This window comes from Misgurnus anguillicaudatus, chromosome 17 (assembly GCF_027580225.2).
Source record: "Misgurnus anguillicaudatus chromosome 17, ASM2758022v2, whole genome shotgun sequence".
NCBI classification, from domain to species: domain Eukaryota; kingdom Metazoa; phylum Chordata; class Actinopteri; order Cypriniformes; family Cobitidae; genus Misgurnus; species Misgurnus anguillicaudatus.
Genome location: NC_073353.2, coordinates 5,407,902 through 5,433,525, shown reverse-complemented (window position 1 = coordinate 5,433,525; position 25,624 = coordinate 5,407,902). Strand labels below are relative to the sequence as shown.

The window sequence follows — 25,624 nt, the reverse complement described above, 5'->3', positions numbered from 1 at the left end:
GGCCAGAGAAAAAGCATATCGGTCGACCTCTAGACTATACTGCATATCTCTACATTGAATTTAAGGCTGTCCCCATTAGGCTACTCCATTCTTTTTGTGGAATAAAAAAGTCATTGAGTACGTCAAGTACTGCTTAAAATAGCGGAGATGCAGTTTAGTGAAACAAACTAGAAAAAGACAGTATTAGAAGCCTCTCTTTAAAAAAAAGAGCAGTGCGACGCGGCTTTCTATTGCTAGGCAACCACCGAGTTAGCTGTCTTGTCAATCAAATATTGAAGCGTGAGCACTCTTTTGCTGTTAACTGTCATATTAGCAGAAACTTTAAAAAGAGGACGCTTGCTCTAACCTTGTTTGAGGATGAGAGGTGCACAAACATGTAGGAGAGAGTGAGCGAGTGGAGTCCGGTTCTTCAAAGCAACTGTAAACTTCCCTTACCACAACGTAAGGCCCGCCTCTCCCCTCATTCGATTGGACAATGGAAAGACGCGAATGACGTCGGGCGCTTCTCCGCTCTCTCAGCGTTCCTTCAAAAGTGCGTGCTGCGGGCGGCGGCAAAAACCGCAAGGCGCTCTCAGCGCGCATAAACATAGCTTAAACAGCGCGCAAACGCTCCCTGCACATAGAATATCATTTAAAAAGGCACCTGCAACTGCCATAAACACTTTTGGTGTGATTGGCCCCTCTCATAATGCCTATTTCGCCCTCTGTTTTCCGATGCTCATGGAGCATCATACACAGTTAACTTATGTGAGATTTACCGGCATTGCCTTTGCGATCAACTGGTCGATCGCGATCGACGTATTGGACACCCCTGCCGTAGAGTATTATAATAATTACTACACGTAATTAATGTATAGGTCTTCAGCTGCGTAAACACCAAACGTGAAGCATCACGTTCCTCACTTTAGATTACTTGCGGGATTTTAATATTTTCAACTTGCGCAAAGACACGTTTGATCTGAATAGCGTGTGTTTTTCGCAGCAATCACGCCGCCCACTGGCGTCATTCACATCGCCCCTCATTGCATCTTTGGATTGATTTTGTATGCATTCTACTCACGCAAAATGTTGAATTCGCATTTAGGGGCAGTTCACATTTCGCATGTGTTGGGCGTGCAAATACGTTTTATGTATGTAGACTCACGGCTAGCACGCTTCAAATAGAGAGCAATGCGGTTGCGACGTGCACGCGGTGCGACACTTTTTCATGCCACAGCCACTTGAAAATATTTCAACTTTTCAGAATGCTGCGTTGGAAAGTGCATTAGAAAGAAGTAAAGTGGAGCAGTCGTGTTTTCTGCATAGTTCTAAAAGGGAGGTCTTTGCGATTTTAATGTGAATAGAAATTTTGCGAGTCGACATCACATTTACGTCACGCGCGCAATGTGGTGACAGAAAAGCGCGGTTTGGTTTGGATAGTGTGAGTGCGCCCTAAGTCACTAGAAAATGTCTTGTTGTGCTGTTGAGTGTCAGAATAAGAATGCCAAAATAGATTACCTTCATTTTTATAGTATACCGTCGTCGAAGACACCATTTGAAGATAAACGTAGGTGTTAATGGTTGCAATAAAAGCCCTCAACCGGACAGACTGGAGTGATGAAATCATCTGAAAATCTTTTAATAATTAGAATAGAAAATAATCAGAGAAGATATCCGGTTTCCTGTCGAAGTCTGATCCCTGTATGTGTTTCTTATAGCATTTTCATCACGTTACATTTATAATTTATCTAGAAAAGATTTGAATGAGTTCATATCATCAGTAATATTACCATTTATTAAAGTTTTCATGTTTTTTTCGTTTTCTTTTACTTCTTTTTACCTTCTGTCTTAGCCTATGTCTTCTTCCTGTTTGTTCTAAATTATGATGTTTACTAATAAATATATAAACATAGCACACACACACACACACACACACACACACACACACACACACACACACACACACACACGATGTAAAGTGTTAATTATATATAAACAGGCCTATACAAATTAATTTGTATGTAAACATAATAGTTTTAGATCAAACACGTAGGCTAAAAATATAAGGAAGAAATTGAAAACAGGAAAATTATGAAATATTTAATTAAGCAATATCGCTCGAGTAGGAGTGTGATATAGCTCTATATCATCACGGCTGTGATTAGGCCAGAGGCACGAGGCCGCAGGCCGAGTGCCGGAGGCAATCACAGCCGTGATGATATAGAGCTATATCACACGACTCCGAGAGCGATATTGCTTTTATACAACAGTTCGACGGCACACGTTTGAAAAACGAAAACTAGAAAACAACAACGGAGTTATTTTAAAAGCCTCTTTGTTTGAGAACTACTTCTTCCGCCACGGATTTGAGGGCGGCCAGAATGACAGGTAAAACTTTCGGCTGATTTGAAGCTCATAACAACTCAATGGACAGAAAAGCCGTTACTTTATATTACCGTTTCTTGGTCACAAAGTGTAGTTTTAAGATGAGTTCAGTCGAGAATGTATCTGTATTATATTTAAATCTGCAGTCGATTAGTAAAGATAGCGCCTGTTTGAACGTTTGCTTAGTGAGATTCGGTACGAATGAGAACCAAAGCATGAGCGGACATCAGTGTTCACTCGCCCCGCTGACCACCGCCCTCTCTGGGCTACATTTCTGAAAGAGATACCCTGGCTCTCATGTTGGCCTTGTTTGTTTATGATCGTCAAAATGAGATCAAATCAGCAGTATTTGGTGTCATGATCAAACTATTACTTGTTTTTTAATTCATATTTAGTGTCTTTTGTGTTGTTATTGTATTGGCGCGAGGTAAAAGTTAATAAAACTATTTGTATAACGTTACTATTGCTTTCTCATTTATTCTTAACGTGATACGAGCACTCGATTATTATTATTAAACTTTGTTCTTGTCAGTACTATATAAAACTGTTTTTTATAAGTGTCAGAGATATGTTTTTGCATGCTGCTTATAAATATACCAGTGGCGATATCTCATAACATGTTTTAATAGTCAGGTCACGATAAAGTAAATGATCAATGTCCACATTTAAAAGCTGCGGTGCTTACCTGCAGTTTCACGGTGTTTTCGCGTTCTGATAAGAAATATAGCTCCAGAAAAAAACGAGTGTTTATATTCCTCTTTCCAAGTGTTAATAATCCACACGATGTGACAAGACATTACTCCCATTAACTGTAACGTAACATCCAAGAGCGCTGATCTTTGACGGAATAATACTTCTGATTGGGGATTCAGACTGATTTATGAGCCAACTAATGATACACACGGAGCGTGATTCAAACAGCGCGTCTGTGTTTTTCCATTCAGAGATGAGCCTGCTTAGGACCTCCATTCACTAGGTGGCGGAATAATACAAAAGGTGAAGCGGTTACAGTGCTGTTATCAGCACAATATCGTATGGCTCTTAGCCAATCAGATTCGAGAACCAGAAAGAACTGTTGTATAATAAATGATATTATACAAAATACATGATAGTATTGCCCTTATAAGTACTTCAGCGATTCATACTGTAAAAATATTTGATTTACCAATAAAGAACAATACATATACATAACATACATGCACACATATCAGTAGCCAAGCCATTTAAACTTTTAATTTATTTAAAAAAATAAGCGTTGCTTGGTGAAGGCGTTATAAGAAACATTACACTTAAGAGAAATATAGAGGAAACAGACTTCTACAGAACACCGGATCCATAAAAATCACAGTTTAACGCTAAAACACGTCACACCGCTATTGCGGAGCTGTCACTTTCTGCCACCAGTTGGGCTCCGCCCACAAAAAACGTCATCTCTGTTTGCAAACACGCAAAAGGTCTATTAATGCGAAATTGCCCCCGATTGTAAGTGCGCTACGGCTTTGTGTAGTAAATGCCGCTCCATCTCAAAGCAGCTGATGACGATTTACTTCCGTGATTTACTTTTATGATCATGAAACCGGCTTCACCTTCGAGGTGGCAATGACAATCATATGCAAATTATCGCCCATCCCTAGTCTGAACCAGCCTTTGTGCTGCCTACAAACCAAACGGCAAGCATCACGTTCCTCGCTCTAGATTACTCACAGGATTTAACTTCGTGTCATGAAATTTTCTGCTTGAGTTAAATATTTTTAACTTGTATGGAATAGGCGTTTTTGCGGCAATTGCAAAATTGTTAACTTGTATGGAAGAGGCGTTTTCATGGCAATCACATGGCAGTCTTCACGTCTTTGCATGTAATTTACTCACGCAAATAGTTAAATTAGCTTTTGGTGTGTATGTGGTAGTCCTATTAGGGAGCATGTACACAAAAGCATTTTAACGTGGCTGAAAACGGCAGGCGGATGCCAAATGTGGGTTTGCCAAGTGCTTCTGTTTTGTTTACAAGTTGTTGTATGATGCGCCGCTTGGTTGTTGTGGTATTTGTCCCACCCCTGCTCCACTGTGATTGGACGGCTGAGTGAAACATTGACAAGTGCTTCACCTAAAGTTGCACATTTTAACCGGCAACACTAAACGTGGAAAAACGCTGATTGATGGTGCTAAGCTCAGACAAAACCCGCCAGCTGCTGGCATTTTAAGAAGTGCGTTTGCTTCTATGGGAAACAATAGAAAACGCCTTGGTATGCCCTGTACAGTATTCTCCATTTATATTTTTATATTTTGTGTCATCTGTTCACTGTGGATTGTACAGTTGACACAGATGCAAGTATAGCAAAAACTGGAGCTAAAGCCAGAACACTCGGAGAGCTCAACTATCATATCAGACAGCAGACAACAGTCCTGGAGGACAGAGACTGAAGGTTAATGTAAGCATACGTCATAAGAAACATCAGCTACTGAACTGAAGAAAACCTATGAGAGATTTCAGACAGAGAAATGATTGGATGCTTTAAAAGTTTCTTGTTTTATTCTTGTGAATTCATGCAAGCAGTTTTTTTCGGAAAGTAGATTAGGGCTGCAACAAGAACACAATGTACAATAGCCTCCTTAAAATAAGTTTATTTTCCCACCAGCTTATTGACTGATAGAGAATTGTGTTCACATACAAACTACCTTACAACTGTCATTTACATGACGTTCTGCTCAGATCCTCTTTACAAGGCCCAACACAAAGCATACGTTTGGCCAGAACATTTTCACCAGCACAGAAACCTTAAAATAAGGAAGGGAAAGCAGAAGCTAACTGTATGCTTTTAGATTCTGTAGGCATACAAGAATAAACACCTTCACATCATCGATAAAGTAAAATGTAAACTTATTAAAATAGTTAACCCATAAAAGTTCTGCCTTAATTTGTCTCCTTAAAACCAAAGCATGACAGATCCAGAACAGATCTGAAGAACGAATGCTTTTGAAAGTGTGCATTACTCATTCACTCTCATTCGAGGATAAGATCACTACAATCTGTGTGCACTAAAGTCAAAGCTATCAGACAGACAGTAACTGAACTCAGATCTGTCTGCAATGCCGCACACACACACATGTATATTTATATAAAGAGGAACAAGATCTTTCAGCAAACAAAGTTCATTTTTAAAGTAGAGCAGGCCTGTACAGTAGCTTAGGTGTATCGGTTACTGCCTGTCTACATCTACTGTAACAGCACCTCAACACCAACACATCTCATCCTTAAAAAACATCTCATCCCTAAATCAAATAAGACCATAAAAATGAGGGATAATTACTCACTGAACCCTACTGCTAGCTCTATTAAACAAAGTATTTGTAAAATTCAATTTTTGTGATATCAAGTTATCATGAGCAGCTCAGGTAACACATTGGTTTCACGCCAAACGTTAAATATTAATGTTAAGGTATGATGTCATTATCCATGACAGGTGCCGCAGTACTGATTCAACACCATCTTTATACTAAAATCAAAATAGACACGAACAGTTCTCTCTTATACAGTAGCACATGTACCTGTTCTTATTAACATTTCCTCATTGTTATTCAAAAGAAAGTAATGTATGTCTTTTATCAGAATGTAAGAACTCGCTCTGCCATTGAAACAAAACCAACGTCATCCAGAGTCTGCACAGGTTATTGAAGAATTGTAAGTGATCTTAACAGACAAATTGGTATGCAAGACCATTATAAATGATGAATTCAAGTCCAGACTTAAATGAAACGGTAATACATCATATTACAAGAGCCAAACGGCTTGCAAATGCCATTTCCTATAATTTAACATATTGATTATTTACGTCCTAAATAAATGTCCCTGGTCTTATGTTTAGACAGAAGTGCTCTGTAAGTATTATGGATATATTTTCCAATCACATAAGCAAGAATTTTGGATCAATTAAACATCTTGTATTGACTATCCAACCTGCAGTTTATACATCATGCCCAAACAAAGGTAATATTAGACATAGGGGCGGTTTCCCGGACCAGGATTAGCTTAATCCAGGACTAAGCCTTAGTTAAATTAGGAAATATAACTAGTTTTAACAAACATGCCTTACTAAAAACATTACCTGTGTGCATTTTGAGGTAAAACAAAGGGTACTGATGTTTTTTAAGATATGTCAGTGCAAGTTGTTTTCAGTTTGGAGAGCTCTTAAAAGTGTTTAAGTCTAGGACTAGTCTAATCCCTGTCCGGGAAACCGCCCCATAGTCAAGACAATCTCTTGAAAGACACAAGAAAACTTGACTTTTGCAATTCCTACACTCAAATGATAGAGTGACTAACTGTTAGTCACTAAGATAATATAAGATATATAATCATAAGAAAACTTGAATACAGAAAGGATCAGGAATAAAGGCATTTGTAAGATTTTAATGTGCTCATTATATTTTGGTTATGTAGCACTGACTAATAAGGCAGTCCGCTCTGACTGATGATCTTGACGTGTCACTAATAGGGGTGTCACGATTCTCCAAATCCTCGATTCGATTACATTTTCGATTGTGATGTCACGATTCAATTCGATTCTCGATTTTTAAAGGATTTTTTTAAGACAAAAAAATATATGCCTTTATTATTATTATTATTATTATAGTTTCACATTAACATGCACATTGCGTGCTTTTCCTCGCATGGGGGTTTGGGGGCTTCACAATTACGCGAGAGAGCTTGTAGAGAGAGAATTCCTTCTTGCACTCAGATGGACTTAATGCGCGCGTCTTGTACTCCTATTATCTGAAATAAAACCGGTGCGTCATAAGCAGCTGCGCTTCTCTCTGTCTCACGTGCACGTGCTCTCACATCTGTCCAAAGTCTAAACATAAACTAAAGTAATAATCCTTACCTATTTGTTCAGTTTTATGCGTTTCATGCGAGCTGAAGCAAACTATCCCTTTTGCTTAAAATATAACCGGCTGCATCTTGGCGGCTCTCTTGTGCACGTGCAGAGAGCTGCGCTCTGTCCGAAGGCAGATCACTAGGTAGTAATCCTGTTTATAATATGCATTTCAAGGAGTTGCAGCAATACATCCCTCGTGTTTAAAATATAAATCGCGTTACGCTGGATGGATGTTTTTAAAGGCACTTCTGAGAGGTTTATTTTCCCTCGTTTGGCAAGCCGACCGGACGTGACATGGGGCGTGGCAGCATCGACGATCGCATTTTTTAATTCGAAGTTCGAGGTTGTAACTTAATTTCGATCGATTTCGATTTAAAATCGAGATCGTGACACCCTTAGTCACTAACCATTGAGCGACCTGCTCCAAGTAAAATAAAACAACTTTCATTAAAGCTCACATAGCACACAGTGTTTCTGCTTATCTTATGTTAATCTTGAGTACCTATAGAGTAGTATTTCATCCTTTATGTCTCAGAAGAGTCTAAAACTGTCTAATGCTGCGTTCATACCAGCCACGGTAGAGGCGTCAAGCGTGTGTGATTTCAATGTTTAGTGAATGTGAAATCTCGTTGACGCACGTCTGGAGGTCTCACGGCGCAAATGGCGTAGTTCGCGCAAAAATAGCGCGAATTCAGCGTTGCTGCGGCAAATGCTCTAGTGGAAAAATTTTAACTTTGGCGGAAAAACGTGCTGCATTAACCAATCAGGAGCTTGCTCTAGTAGTGACGTGATTAAAGAAATTGGGCGTAGTCACAGTAATTTGACGCCTCAAATGCAGCCCCTGGACGGCATACTATGGGTGGAGCGAGTCACAAGCAAGCAACACACACAAAACATTATCCTGCCATCTCTGAAGGACATTCCTGAACAGCTACTGTAAATGACATACTATTAGTATTCCCATTTCAAGTAAAAACATTAACTCATGTGAGTGTTGTATAAAAAGCTTTTATCATACAAACACTGACTGACGTGATCACAAATGCTAATTGCAAACAGATTTATTAAACGAGGCAAATTAGCATGAGAACGCAAATCCAGAAAAGCACCAATGGAATGGAAATATATGCGAGTTATTTACTAAAACGACACAAATTAAAGGTATACATTTTTTGATACGTGTTAGGTCCGTATGTGTTTGTATTGTGCCGTGAACTTCTACCTCCTCTGTCAGATCTAGCCACTGAAAAGAAATAAGCGGAGAAATCAGGTAAATTAGAAAAGCTGCTCAGTGTGATGTGGAATTGATCGATCTCATTACTATTCATGCGCTCTCCAACTTCATACCGCGCCCACATAATACTAGGGAGGCTCCGATCAATGCCGATCTCCACTAATAATACGTTGCAGATCACTATTCTGAATCGGACAGCCGATCTTATTACAGCTATTTCATGTACTGCGGCTTTTGATTAGTAAGTCCTTATCGATCTAAAATCACTGTTAGTTTGAGTCGTTTATAACATGCATTTGAAAAAGCAACACTCGTCAAACATAATTATTAAACATATTCTTTATTATCATGAAAATACCTGAAAAGGTTTGAAGAACTGCAATATAAATATATCCTTCAGCCATTTCATGAAGCTGCGTGTCATCACAGCTGCGTGTGTATTGTTCTTCGTCTACAGCGCATTTTGAGTTTCTGCACGAGAGCGCCCCCTCGCTTTTGGATGTAGCGGCATTTCACCGTAATTCATTGAGAAACATAGCAAGCATTATCGGCCGATCGATCGGAGCATCCCTGCATAATACATGTTAGGAAAACTCACTGAACTACAAGTTACAGCAAGGATGGCTGAACATCAACCGTACCGTATTTGGGCCATTGTTTTTCCATCTATAGACATCATTCCTATCAACCAGGGAAGCATTACATTTGCTCTGTGTTTGGATGTTCAGAAGAATGCTGGATTTGAAGAGAGACTGTGATTAAAAAGCAATGTGACTTTAATATTGGATCCGGACAGAATGGTGCAGCTTATGCGGGTAAAACACTTTAGTACTATGTGTCACTATCAGTAGCGGCCAGCGACTTCTCTTCCGAGGGACGTGAACTCACGCAAATTCATGCACACACGTTGAAAGGGTTTATGATCAAAGACACGTGTTTGTGTGTGTGTGCGCGCGCGCGTTAAGAACAGCACAAAATAGTTTAGGGTCGCAAAAAAGCAGAGCTGATAAGGTGCTGGTGATCGACTACTAATGCCTGATGTGCTTGAGTTCAGAACCACAGACATCGCATGTTAAGAATGTGGGGTGTGAAATTCCAGCTAACAAAGCCATAGTACACTGAAAAGAATTGAAGGACAAAAAATTAAGGTTTACAAAAGTTTTGAAACACCTGATATTGTGTGACTTCTCCTAGTGACTCCTTTTTAATTTCCTCCAGCAAATAAAAAATAATAAGGCTTGGCAAACAATATTTTTGAATATGTTCCTCTGGCATTCCAAATAAACGGTTACATTAAAAAAATCGTCATGCTTTGTACCATGCACTCTCTGTGATGCCTCCTCTTATTAGCAAAAAATTGCAGCCATTTCAAGCGCAAATTAATTTAAGACATGCTTTTTATGTCTTTAAATAATGGCACAAATACCAGTCATATCACACACACAAACATTATTTAAATAATTTACACAACGCAAACTAATCTCCTCCCATAAGTTTCCAATCTGAAAGAGAAACTCCTAGAAATGCATATGCAATACGATCATTCGCAAAAATAACTAAACCACACCTTTTTAGCACTAATTATCCAATCCGCGTCATTAGTAAATCCTGACAGTCGCTATTTAACGACAAAATGATGGTTTGCCCTGGCACAAGCTGTTAGTAAATCTGGCCGTTGGTCTGTTTAGGGCTCATGAGCATGATACTAAACACACATCTGTGTCAATGAGTTACAACTGCATGAGGCTTCATAAATGTCACTGTGATTTAACTCTAGTTACAATCCAACAGTACTGGACACAATGTGGATGTCAGTCAGTCACATATTTCTACCAAATATCTTTCAGTCTTGCATCTCTGTGAAATCAAGAAATCACTAAATTGCTGCCAAAACTACTAAAGGTCCCATTTTCCTGTTTTTTGAAGCTATGATTGTGTTTATGGTGCAAAATATAACGTGTTCATGTTTCGTGTGTAGAAAAGTATTTTTCACACAATTTACTATAGCGCTGTTTTTAGCACTGTTCTAAAACATCAGGCTGATGTCTTCCTTGTTCTATGAAGTCCCTCCTTCAAAAATACATAACAAGTACTGACTGTGTAGCTTGTTTAGTGTGTTGCGATTTGACAGCAGCTTAGCTGGTGACTGACGTATTCCTGTGGGTGGAGTTTAGTCAAACACTCTTGCTTTGACGTCATTAAAGCAGGAAGTAGAGCAGTGGTTCCCAGCCTTTTTAGCCCTAAGTACCCCCACAGCCCTATCAGTAAGGCTCAAGTACCCCTTCATCGAAACTAAACCAAAGTTGTGTTTTAAAGACAAATAATTAGTAATTTTAATTAATTAATTAATTTTAAACATTAAAGTAAAAAGCACTGACTGATGAAGCATGTTTATTTCAACAAACCACTACCATTGCGATCAGTGTTTGCATTTTATCAGCTCATTTGCATTTTAAAAGACACACCCCAAAACGGCACATTTTGCTCAGGCCTACAAAATGGCAATTTTGACATGCTATAATTAATTATCTGTAGGGTGTTTTGAGATAAAACTTCACATATGGACTCTGGGAACGCCAAAGACTTATTTTACAAATTAAAAAAATTCATCATATGACCCCTTTAAGGGCCAGATTTACTAACAGCTTGTGCAAACCATCATTTTGGCGTTAAATAACGACTGAACTTACTAAAGAGACGCAATAGATATTTAGCTCTGAAAAGGTGTTATTATTGCGACCTTATTGCATATGCATTTGTGGAAGTTTTCCTACATTAACATTAATGCGAGGAGAGTATTACACTTTAAAATAAATATATAGCCAAGCCATGCTATGTTTAATTTGCTCGAGAAAAGAGGAGGAGACGTCACGAGGAGAAGTAAAATTAGGTATTTTAAAACTTATTTTACCCTTCATCTTTCGTCGTCCGGTTCATAGTGTACTTTTACTTAGCTGGAATTTCACACTCTGCAGTCCGCATTTTCATTGCAATGTCCTGCCGAGGTCTCTTATTTGCGACCCTGTACTAATTTGCGCTGCTCTTAGTAGATTGCAGTGGTCATTAGAAAATGTGCTTATGTCATTATTGTGCCTGTGTATTTTATTTGCGCCTTTGTAGTAAATCACACGCAAATTTTCAACTCCGGTGCTTATTTGGAATTGAGCTCTCACGTCCTTTTAGTAAATGCCCTAAATTGACTAAAATCTCAATTTAAGTTACTGATAATTAAAGTGTGCAAATAAGTTAAATTATTCTGTTCAAATATAAAGAGAAACAAAATGTGTTTAGGCATTCTCTATAAATACAAAAAGACACCATACGGGACAAAATATGTTAGCCAAAAACAATGCAAAAGGTTTTTTTTTGCATAATTTGAAAATGCAACGGCAGCGGGAATGAATATTATAACATTATTTAAACATTCATTATAGTTAATAAACTTTGTGTCTTTAGAAACTATTCAGGTTCATTAAAAATAGTCAGATCGTTCTTGAGTTGGACATCGCTATTGCGTTTTGGATCATGCAGCGCATTTACTCTTGACGGCTAATTATATTAATTATAAGATTAAAATTACAAAGTTGTCCTTTTTACAATGCTTTCCTCACAAAAATCAATCGTAGGTCAATGACTGGACAAACGAAAGACATTTTTATTAAAAGTAAATGAGATCAAAGCAAAATGTAAATCTTTTTGCGTACCCCCTGGAAACTCTTCACGTACCCCCTGGGGTACGCGTACCCCTGGTTGGGAATCACTGAAGTAGAGGACTGTAGTCTAAAGGCCGGGGTATACTTTTTTCCGCGTCTGCGTCCGGCTCGTGCGTGCACGCAGCTTTCCAAGTATACTCCCCGCGGCTACACGCGGATGGCCGCGTTCAAAACTATACGCAATACAAATGATTTCTTATTCAAATTATTAGTCTAACAGGCCGTCAGGGCAGCACTGATTTGGTGACTTTACAGTACATTAAAACATTAGGATAGGTGAAGAAAAGTAACTGATCCACCATTGCAAACACAGTTTAGTACAAACAACAAAGAACAGGAATCAAACATTATGGTAACAAACATGTGCCACAGCTTTCTGTTCTTGGAAGAAGTAAAAGATAAAGAAGATAAACGATAGTGTGTGTGCAAATGCTGTCCATTTCCTTTGTATAATTGTTTATAGTGGAGTGTCCTGTCTAAATATTTTCACGCGCATGCGCTGTTGTACGCGGACTGTACGCGCGGTCTCAAATTTTGGGCCGGTGTCATGAGCAATCCAGTCCCCCCGAGCAATTCGGTCTCCCCTAGGACCCCGATTGGTATCTAGCACTAATGCCTGCTCAAAAATGTGTCATTGCAATATCTCGTCTTCATACGCGGCTAGCAAGCTAATTGTACAAAATAGAAACATTAAATTTAAAAAAAATAAAAGTTAACTAAAAAAACAATATAATAAACTAATATTCATGTTGCAGACACGTCAGTACTTTTGTGTCATCATCTGCTTTACAAAAACAATACTTTTATTTTTTGTAAATTATTAACATTACGGAATATATATTTTTAATAGTAAAAGTGTAGTAATCATGGCTTATAATTATAATTTAAATGTGTGATTCAACTATGTAGTAATCATGTTTTGTATAAGTAATTAATGAGTAAGTAATTGTATAAGTGCACAGTCAAAAGTGGAAATGGTACAGTATAATAATCTAAATAATAAAATGACACAAACAATGTGTAGATCTCCCACCTATAGCCTCATTTATATACTACTATATGAAACATATCATTTAAAAGACATCACTTGTAATTTTAACAACGTTCTAACTACATAAATCATAACGCGATTGTGTAGGAATTGTAATAAGGCGCTAAGAAAACTACCCATGAGGATTTTTTTCAGCCAATGGAGTCGCGCGGGGTCCTAGGGGAGACCGAATTGCCCGGGGGGACCGAATTGCTCACGACACCGGCCGGGGACCCTCCTGATGACGAAAATGACGTCATGCGGACGGCACCCATACGCGGACGTCCCTAGTATACTTTCGGCTTAAACCAGCCGTTCACTGTAGGCTTTGAACAAGGAATTCTGTTAAAGAAAATGTATCGCCTGGCAGTGAACTTTGAGCTTTATCTTTTTGCAGTTATTATTTAAGCTCTAACAGCAACATTACACACTTAGTTTAAAAAATGGGATCAGGAACAACGTGACCTTTAAACAACAGAGTAACAGAAGTATTTTTCCATTTATTTCACTCAGTGATTTTAGGAAAGCCAATGCAGCCAAGTAAGGGAAATTCTTGATAAACTCCTCTTCAACTGTGAGACTCAGGATTAGACTCTGTGTGGAGATTTATATGATATTGTTAAAAAATTATTTTCTCTGTGGAAAGCAAATCTTTATTTTACTTCCAGAATCTTGTTACACTTTGTAAAGAAAAAAAGGCAACTGTGCGTTGTATCTCCAAAGCAATAAAGTAACTAAATTCACAATATACTATAGCCTTCAAACATCTTATGGCTTTAATAATACAGTTAAGGACACAATTTTTTCATTATTATATTGTACTCAGTAAAATAAAATGTAAACTGTATTCATTAGGTGGAATCCTTTCACTGGAAGATAAAGTTACTTGGAAGGTAAACATACCCAGTGTTTAGATTAGTATACTGACTCTGTATAAATCCAGTATGTGAAAACAAATGCTTCTAGCTAGGCAAAGAGTCCGACTGAATGAATGAATGCATTGCAGCAATAAAATGTAAAGTATGGCATCTACAGATTGAGGTTATGTAGCTGTAGCAGAATAAAAAAGCAGTGTAAATCAATGTAAATGTGACGTTCTGTACACTGTTAGCGTGAATGTAAATTAATCTGTGGCAGTTACTGCAGATGCTGAATGTCAACAGCAAATTTCTTATAATCACAATGTGACACTGCATTTCAAGAACTGCATAGTGCCTTACTGTTTTTTGCTCGAAATTGCTTCTTGGAAGAGATTGGCCGATACAATAAGCCTTTCAAATACTGAATTTCCTGGGTTAAAGGCATCAAAACTTCGAACTAAGCCTTTATAAACTACAAGCAGAAGTGTATATTCTGTATTGTTTTCCGAGTTGTGTCTGAATTTGTTTAGAATGTACAGAAAGTCTACATCCATTTCTACCAATATCCTGACTTAATCCCAAGAACTCCAAAGGACTCAAAAGTGTTGACAGTTAAGCCTGCTGTGATGTTAAAGGGATAGTTCAACCAAAAATGACCGATCATGAGCACTATGTATTGACTTCCATACTGTAGTAGGAAAAAAGAGCACTAATGGAAGTAAATGGGGTTTGGTTACAAACAATACTCAAAATATCTTCCTTCATGTTCATCAGAAATTTATACAGGTTTGTAACATGAGAGTGAGTCAATGATGACAGAATTTTCATTTTTGGGTTAACTATGCCTTTAAGGAGCTTCTGAAGTTTATAATGATTGTAGCTGATCTGTGATCAGTTTGAAAATCCTTTCCACCGCAGTCTGTCCACAGCAGATTTGTTAGTGTGAGCTTACAGTATGAGGTCAATCAGTAAAGCTCAGGTATTTTACAGCGAGGTCAACTGAGGTGTTGGAGTTTGTTTAAAGAGATGCTCCTGACCGTACTGATGTGTGCTGTTAGTCAGAAAGTACAGTAAATAACTTCATTACAAACTGCTGTGCGGTCCACTATGGGTCACTATAGCTGAAAACAGCTTCTCAGAATAGCTCTATGATTCTTGTTGTCTTATCTTAAGACGTAATATGACTGGGTGGATTTTTCATTTAAATGTGTCTGTTTCTCACACATAGCAAATATAAAATTTCTCTGATAATTTGCTCATCCTATTATCTTAGATATGCATGACTTTATTCTTCAGCCAAACACGATCTGAGTTAGGGCTGGGCAATAGAGCCAAAATGTTTATCTTCAATATAACGTGTTATATCATATCGATAATTAACGGTACATTTTATTAAGCTTCTTAAAAAATGACAAGTAGAAAAAAGTTTTAATTTAACAACTGTATGTTTTATTTACACACTTTATTAAGGCAAACAAGAAACAATTTTAGTTGAGCAGTACAAAAAATGTGTATCTCTTACATAAAGATTAAAGGAACAGTATGTAGGATTGTGGCCAAAACTGGTATTGCAATCACAAAACTTGTGGCTAAAACTGGTACTGCAATCACACAACTGGTGGCCAATACACAACATGACAACATAAACATCAGTTGAGGGCTGCAACTCCACATTTTAAATGACAAATATCATTGACAACATTATCTTGGCCATACCAAAGTATTTGAAATGAAAATTATTTCTTAATGTCTAGTGACATACACTGTAAAAAATCCAACTAATGAAATGTTGGACGGGCAAAAATATATAAGTTAAACCAATTTTTTGTTTGAGCTAGTTGAGAAGACATATTATTTTAAGTCTAGATAAATCTGTGTTTAAAATTTTAAATGAATGGTTATTTTCAAATCCAGTCAAAATTCAGAATGGCTAGTGTTGACTGAACTAATTAAGACAAATCAGGTAAATATGTGGACTTATGACAGCTATGTTTCCTGACAACAAAATGCTCATAATATTACTGTTATTTGGTCACAAAATGTAATTGTAAGAGTTGTTCATGCGTGAAGGTATGTACTTTAAGTTTAAATATGCGGTCGGTTAATAAAGATAGCGTCTATTTAAAAATGTGCTCGGACACTTTCGGACGTAGATGAGCTCCAGATGAGCTCCAGAAAATCACAGACACTTAAGCGCTCACACCCCGCCCAGCGCAGCCTCTCCTCGGCAAGCGCATCAGAAATAGACTGCTGGCTCTGGTATCTCTGTGGCGTTTAAACGTGATTTAATTAATTTTAATTTCTCATACTTAACAATGAAAGGGTTATGTTTTAAATCATATTTTAGGATTGCACTTAATAGATATCGCTGTTGAGTGATGTTTCATATCTTTTACATTTGTTATAACCGGATTGCATGCGAATTTGAACTTCAGAGCTGAAGGAGCGGGTGGAGAAATAGTCCCAATATCATAACAATCTTAAATAAAACTTCTAAATATACCCGTGTGTGTACCCGTGCGCGCTCGCGTGTGTATGTGCGTGAGTTTTTAATTTAAAATGTCTTAACTCGGAAGGATCTGGATCACATTTCATCTGAGATCATTCCGCATGTAACAGCTGGAATCACTCACTGTTTCCCACAACGACACAAGTCATCAGCCGTTTCCTAAAGGTCACGTCAGGTAAGTGTTTGTAATTAAATGTTAATTTTAGACTATATTAACTGGCAAAGACGCAAATACTCGACGTTTTTGTAAACATAAGTTATATAAAGGTGTGTTATGTTATGTGTCTGATTTAAAGTGGAGCTATTTTAGTTAAGATAATACCGGACAGGGTTTAGGACTCGGTCTTAATTATAATTGGGACATTTTTACAAACAAACCTTATAAAATACAATACTGCCGTGCATTTTGAGACAAAACAATAGCACTCATATGTTAAGAGATGTCAGTATTTTAGTCAGTTATAAGTCCTGTCCGAGAAAACCGCCCAATAGTGTTTAATTCAATTACGTGTGATGTCTGAGGGAAATTTGGCAATTTCAGGGTATAAAATCTTTCACCGTCAAGCTTTATTATATTAAACATGTTATTTATGTATGTGTGTGTGTTTATATTCCTCTGTTTATCAAACCAGAGCGGTGATGATGTGGAGAGGCAGACCAGAGGGCTGAAGAAAGTCTCCTAAATGGCCCTAAAGATGTTCTGACTGACTTTGGAGTGCCTTTTGGACTGTTTTATGCCCTCTATTTAGAGAAGACTTAATTCTGTATGTTCAGTCTATATAAGTGAATAAAGCTTTTGTTTTTATGTGACTGAAGTTAATTATTTGTTAACAACACCAGCATAAATTATTTGATAAATAATTTTAAAAAGTTTCTTAAAAATTCCCAAATAATAAATATTAATTGAAGTAACACATAAAACATTGAGTAAATACTTAAATTTTAATTGACAGAGTCTTTGCTGTAAGTTTTTAAAGATTCAACTGATTAAAACATTTTAGTTGAATGAACTATAAAGCTAGTTGAGCAAACATACTTTTTTATATTTGAGTCAAGTTTGGGCCAACTAAAAAACATCAATCCAGGTAACACTTTGGAGTCAGAAATTGAGTGAACGTAAAATTTCTGTGGAACTAGTTACTAAAAAATAATTCATTGAGCCAACAATTTATTTTTTACAGTGTATCAGGGCCATTTTATGATTCATTTATATACATTTCTTACATACTGTTCCTTTAAATAGGTGTTAAGTAAACTCTATAAATGCTCTCTCTGGAGCACTTTCATCACCATAATGTTTGATTGCTGTTCTTTGTTTCTTGTTGTTTGTTCTAAAGTTTGTTTGCGATGGTGGATATGCTACTTTTCTTCATCTACATTTTTTTATGTACTGTAAATGTCACCAATTCAGTACAGTCTGGTAGAGTAATAATTTGAATAAGAAATCATTTGTATTGCATGTGTGTTGAACACTGCCATCCACACGTAGCCACTTTGAAAGCTGAAGCATGCTCGTCTTTATTGTTATCGATAAAGGTGTATCAACGGTATATCAATATTGTTTTATCACCCAGCCCTAATCTGGGTTATAATAATATCTTGTCTCTTCTTAGCTTTGTTATGCCATTGAACGGGTTTTAGTGTTTCAAAGCTCCTAAAAGCAGATCTATCCATCATGAAAGCAATTCATACGACTTCAGTGTGTTAAAGGTGCAATGTGGGATTTTTCACGGCATTAAGTGGTGAGATTGCGAATTGCAACCAACCTCAATTTCAAAACACAATGAGAAGCTATGGTACCCGCCACAGAACAAACATGTCATCGTCTAAGCCAGTGTAGTGACAAAACACGCTCTGGTGAGCAGTTAGTCCATTTAGGGCTACTGTAAAAACATAACGGCGACTTCCATGTAAGGGGACCCACGGTGTAAGTAGATAAACGGCTCATTCTAAGATAATAAAAACAATACAGTTCATTATATAAGGTATTTATACACCACTGATAATAGTTATTTTTTTGCAATTTTGTCAAGAGATTCCACGGCTCCAAAAACTTGCTAGGGAATAATTTTGCTAGGGATGCACCGAAAGTAAAATTCTTGACCGAAGCCGAACAAAATAAAAACTATTATTATTTTGCCAATTGTCTCACACCATTGCTCAATTTACATTTTCAGAATGTACTTTCTCCTATACTTAACAATACATTTTTTTTACATTCCAGCAGTCATGATATTTTGATAGGGAGCCAAGTTGATTTCAGCTCTTTAGTGTTTGTTCACTTATTTGCGACAAAGAAAATTCCCACATATCTGCAATGCCTTTGATTATTTTATCACTTCTCTGATGGCATACACACACACACACACACACACACACACAGAGACAAGAATTGCCTAATCATATGCATATTCCACATTTTATCATATGTGTTTTAATGCAGTGACTTGCAATGGTCTTGGTCTTGACTTGGTCTCGGCCTGTCTTGGTCTTGACTTGGTCTCGGCCTGTCTTGGTCTTGTCTCGGCCTGTCTTGGTCTTGGTCATGACTTGGTCTCGGTTTAGGTGGTCTTACAACACTACTAAAGTTTCTCGTTCTTCATTCTTGTGCATTCAGCAGAAAAAATACCCAAGATTGCCACAGCTGTGTCTTTCTCATACGCTGCATGGTGTTCAGGATGTCCCAATTTAAAAGAAAAAGGAAACTTGTAGTGCTGTATGTTTTTGAGTCTTTCTCAGATGCTTAGCAACATGTTTTGCTGTGTTTGCGCGGCTCTTCTCTGCTCTGGATGCTATTTGACTGCGTGATCATAGACCTCATTCTTCGGAAAAAAATTTAATTTGTCTTTTTACTGAGTTTTTTGCCATTTTTAGACAATTTTGGTTGCCGAACAATCGGTTGCATCCCTTTTTTTTTGCTAGTATGTTGAAATGTTGTGCAGGGTTATTAGAAGGCATCCATACTAACTAATGTCTGTTTGCATTGAGTGGTTCTTTATGTAAACAGCTATCAACATCAGCACAGCAACACTCTAACAGCCACATACTAGCCACAAAACATTAAGCTCCTAAATTACTGCTTTTACTCTTCAACAAAGATAAAAGTCTAGTTGATCCGTTTAATCTTTTTGCTGTAAGCAAACAGCGTAGAGAGAGAGAGCCGAAGAGCACTGTAAGAATTTCAATGAAACCGGTCTCAGGTTTTAAACAGGTCTGCTTGTTTTGATCAGTAGCAGGAGTTTATCCAGCTTGTTGCACAAACAGCACAGATTTGTAAGGTATATTCCCATGAGAAATGTTGGTAAAATCCCAATGACTCCTGTTGAGTCTGCATCTGGTTGCCAGAAATAAAACAGCTGCCCTCCCTAAACCCATGAATGAGATTAGGAATTGCTTCATGTGTCAACAGTCATTTATACAGGCAAATGTATTTACTCACCTCAAACATACAGTACCTGAAGCACTATGCTTTACAAACACATAAAAGGAGTTCACGCCCAATGCATGCAAGAGCAGAGAGTGAACAGATGGAAACACAACTTAACCCGCTGAACCCGGCTCAGTCCAGTCCTATTATAACAAATAAGAGAATGTCCAGCCAAAAAACAACAACTTCTTCTGAAGAAACAAATGCACATATATTATGCACAAATATCTTTTACTTTCACACTGTGTGTAATTGTCCGGTGTCGAGCTCACAGTTACAGATGATCACAATGGTGATTTAACTGAGAAGTTAAACAACCGGTGCTTTCATAAGAGCACTGTGCGCGAATGCTTGTTTTACACTATACAGTGTACTAGTGACATATTCAAACAAATGTCTTAGCAATTCTTGCACTGTATTTGTGCATCTCACCATACATTTTGCATTTTTAACTCACTGTATCAAGTTACAAACAGTCCAGTTTTCAATTCGGAAATATGTCGCTTGTCAGACCCAGAGCCAATGATGTAGCAGAGTTCGACCCTGTGCTTTCCTGTCCAAAAATTCTTTAAAAAAAATAATGTTTAGCTTTGCACAACCTTACTCAGAAGAATAATGACTGGCACGAGTTAATGTCGGTGTCACCCATGAGACTCTTAAATAAGTAGGTGCAGCGATTTACTCTTTAAAGGGGAAGGACTCTTTGGATAACTAATTCTACAATTCATCCATCATCTCTCATGAGCAGAGAAGAGACGCCTCTGACATTTAGTGAAATAACACATCATCTCTCATGTGTAAGTGTCACATTTATCACAAAGCTTTGTGTTGGCAGTCATAACTGCTACAACAGTACTCGATAACACAGACCAGTATGGGCATTATCACATTAACACATTAATTACACAGACATCAATTACAGATGACTGTTTCTATATAAACATCGGCTGTAATAGTTCAGACAGTCTGTGTGTGTGTGTGTGTGTGTGTGTGTGTGTGTGTGTGTGTGTGTGTGTGTGTCATGACAATAACAGTCCTGTTTCAGTCTCCTGCATTATTAAAGGTGTCTGTAATTGTCAGAATCAGGCAGTGGGGGTCAGTTTACTATTGTTTAAGCACAGACCTCTCTTATCATCACCTTTTTATAACAACAGATATCTCTCAAATACTGATAGTGTTCAGGTCAACCAGAATGACCACATGTACAACCTGGGGCTTAAATAGGGGACAGCAAGGCACAAAGTAATGTTTTCACTTTGGCTCTATCATTCAAAAAATATTTAAGTAAGATTAATCATTATTTAACACAATCAACACGCACATCTCTGCTACAAATAAACACCTAAAAGTTTGCTGAAACCTACCGTTATCATATAACACCACCAAAAGTGACAGGAGTGCAAACGTTACAACTTATTCCATAGGTGTAAGCAACAAACAGAGGGTTTTTATGTAAAACCTACTAGAAAATTTAGTTTAAACACAAATAATTCAATCAAATTCTGTCTATCTATCTACTAAAGGTGGATAATGTTTATATATCTGCATATAATAGATAGATATCCACACATTCATCCATCCACGATCCTTCATCTAACCATCCTTGTATTATGCATCAATTCATATGAATAGTAAGACATAAGTCAATTATTTCCTCTAATATGACGGTCATCAATTTTGATGAATAGTATTTACATTGTTGTTATTTTATTATTGTATACCTGAGGCATCATTGTAACACTGTGACAACTAACCCCGCTGTGTAAAAATGTTTTCAATCCCAGCGATCAGTTATTAGGAATTATCTAAAAAACTTTACAAATTTGTTTAAACTGTCTTTATATACCAATACATAAGTAAAATGTAAGTACTCTGAAAAAGAGAGCATAAAACTTGAGTGACTGTAGACCTCTCACGACGGTTTTAAACACAGCTAATTATTTCCATTCGGGACGAAACAAATTACTCTAGGAAGAGCAAAAGTACGACAGAGAAAGAGCATTTAGAACTCACAGTACCTGCATATGCAGTCAGCGAAGGCAAACAAGGCAAAAAAAGGAATAAACGAAGAAATCAAACGTGAGTAAATATCGCGTGACTTTTCCCCGAGTCTACGATGCGGTAGCTGTATTGTCTCCGGAGTGTAGTCCTCAACAGAGTCAACAATGCTTTCATCACGGAAACTCTTCCATGCAAAACATCGTCTATGTTATGAATCTTCCACGAAATCCACCTTCATCACAGTGTAACTGATGGTAATGAAAAAAACTTGTATCAATGCCACCTGTTTTTAGCTTTGTCTTATAAATATAACTTACTCATTTGTAACTAGGGGTGTCCATGGTTAACCGATTAACCGTTAAAAAATGTTTAACCGAGTGAAAATGTTTTGCTCGGTTAAGTGGCATCAATGGCGTGCATTGAATTTAGTTGTAATACATTTTTGCACCACCAGAGACCGCCAAAGCGCTCCCAGACATTTGTAATGTCCACAAGAAGTAGTCATGACCAGTTTTCTAATATGAAGCGGGCAAAGAAAAGCACAGCGTGGGAGCACTTTAAAATCGAGAATGACAGGGCAAAATGCAAGTATTGCAATCCAGTGCTTATATACTTCATGTACAACCTAGGGTTGCTGCGCTGACAGGCTACTCCTCCATAAAGCGCTGCTTGAATGATGGGTTTATTATTTTTCTTGATAAAAATACAACAAAACTATCTCGCTTATATTAAACATCATATATGTGCATTATAACAAAAACGAGTAAGCACGCGGCTTCTGTCATCATCTGGTCATTCAGCTCGCCTCGCAAACTCGCAAAAGCAGACACATTCAGTTATAAGTGTTTGCTCTCTCTAACGAAGCTAAATGATTTAATTACAAGAAAATAATAAAACGACGGTGAAAGACGGTGTCAGGGTGGGCAAGTGAATCCCCGTTTCACGGACTATCGCGACAAACCCAGCCAACACCAGGGCATCATAGAGAGGCGGCCGCGGAGCCTGCGAGTACCTTCGCCCAGCCTACCATCCCCGCAAACGCAAAAGTCAGTGACATACTTAAGCTGCTCTGTCCTTACCACTGCGTTTTATTTCTATAAATTAATTTAGTTTTAAATGTGGTCCAACCAGTTATTAAAGGTGTTAAAAAATTAACTACCCCTTTCTCGTGTGTCTGTATCTCTGGGTTGCCTTGCGCATAATGGTTAACCGAGTATTAACCGCTAAGGGTGTCGGTTAACGGTTAATTAAAAACTTGAAAACGTGCAGCCCTATTTGTAACTAAATCAAACAAAATATATTTAAACTTTACCAGTATCGATATGCTAGCTTAATAGTGAGTACTTAAAGCTATCGTATTTGTTTATATTCATAGTGATAAAGTTAGGTGTATTATTCCATGTGATTCTGACATGATGTTACGTTCATGTGTTTTGGGGCGTGGCTTTAAAAGAAACTCAGAAGGGAGGGGGTGGAGTGAATAGAAAAATTAGCTGTGTTTAAAACAGTCGTGAGTCTACAGACCCTCAATTTTTATACTCACTTTTTCAGAGTACTTACATTTTACTTATGTATTGGTATATAAAGACAGTTTAAACAAATTTGGAAAAAGTGTTTTAGACTTTTTTTAGACTTAAACCTGCCTACATTGCCATTAACTGCAATTTCTACAGTTACTTAACACAAAATGCCCAGTAAAATACCATCATTTTCTTTTCCAGTTCATTACTGTAATATGCATTACATTATGGGTATTAACATTTAATTTACAGTGATTTGCTGTATGTTTTGAATTTGTGGTAGACTGCTGTAAAACAACAGCAGTGCTACTGTAGTTGAATAAAATAGTGTTATATGCATATAAAATGGAAAAATAAAATATATCTATGAATTGAAATGCATTTTATTTGTCATTTCAAAATGTGAATTGTTTTTCAGCAGTGTAAATCATTTATTGAGAATTGTAGATAGAAGAAAGGGATTATGGATAAAGGCTTGACTGTCAGATTTAAATTTGACCTCAAGACTTCAAAACACTAGTAACGTTAAAGGAACAGTATGTAAGAAATTATCAATTAATCATAAAATGGCCCTGATGTGTCACTAGACATTAAGAAATCATTTTCATTTCAAATACTTATATCAGTGCCCCGGCCAGGATATTGTCATTTAAAATGTGGAGTTGCAGCCCTCAACTGATGTTTATGTTGTCATGTTGTGTATTGGCTACCAGTTGTGTGATTGCAGTACCAGTTTTAGCCACAAGTTTTGTGATTGCAGTACCAGTTTTGGCCACAATCCTACATACTGTTCCTTTAAGATTTCGCTCCTCGAGTGTTGGGAGACTGACAGAAGAGGCTACTTGGAGTGTAGCGAGTAACTTTTATTAAGTGACTGTGTGGCACTGTGATAGTGTTACAGGCCTAAGACACGGGCGACCTGGATTCAATTCCCCTTCAAGGCAATATCTTTTTTTTAAACTATGTAACAGTAAGGGTATTATACTGTAAATGGAACTGCGGTAAAGGCATCATACTGTAAAAAACATGTACAGTTATGGTACTGTAATGGGGCAGTTACAGTAACTCACTGGCACGTTCCCAGTGAGTTACCGCATATATACAATAAAAAGTCTAACAGTGTAAGGTTGGATTTGGTGACTTACACACACCCAACTTAGAAATCTTAAAAACATAAGATGACGAAATTTACTTTCATGCCTCCAAAACACTCAACATTCAATATCTTAACCAAAACACATCAAAACTTTTTACAAATTCACAGCAGATCTTCTGAAAGTAAGAGAAAATGACCAAAAGCACAGATTGCTCGGCCCTGTAGAAATATGTAAAGCAGCCATCGCTAGCCGTGTTACAATTATCCCGTTAATTGTGCCCCACTCTCCCCTAAAGATCAATAACTATGTGTACCTTTGAATACTGTCTATTGTAACGTTAAATTCTTAAAATTAACAACATATGTATTAACTCCAAGACATAACATCTCAATAACAATTGAACACAGTATCACTAACTTGGTATTGCCATATTTAATCAAGCGTTAGTTTATTGAAAAGAAAAAACATCGTCGTCACTACTCACTTATTTATCCTCTTCTCTTTTCCTTACTGTTACAGCGCCCTGCACACTTACAAACTTATAACTTCAGGTTTAACATTCACACTAGACAGCAAAGGCTTGACTTTCAGCAAGTGCCAACATATAGTTTGATCTGTTCCTCTCACAGAGATATGATATAAAAATAAGCAACGTGTTTTATGCTTGAAACAAAGTTATATAAATGACTAAACAAGTAGATGATGACAGATTTTCTTTCAGTATGAGAACAGATGAGCGCACACACAAGTAAAGGGCAACTGTGTGTGTGTGTGTGTGTGTGTGTGTGCGTGCGTGTGTTTTTGCGTGTGTGTTCCATAATCACTACACATTCAAAGTACTGCCAGATTAAAATTAATTTAGCATTAACTGCTCAGATTCATATATTTTATCATGGGGATCATTTCAATGTCTCTATCAAACACACTGCAGTGTCTCTGCCTGACCTTGGGTTTCAAGATTCAAAACGTCGTCCGGTGGTGGGCAAGAGGTTTTCGGG

At 37.4% G+C, this 25,624-nt stretch overlaps 1 protein-coding gene across 2 annotated transcripts in view; it reads right to left on the bottom strand.

Annotated features, from left to right (window-relative positions):
• The window catches only part of osbpl6 (oxysterol binding protein-like 6), a 91,105-nt gene that overhangs the window by 64,835 nt on the left and 646 nt on the right, over positions 1-25,624 (bottom strand). The gene's annotated exons all lie outside the window — the stretch shown is intronic.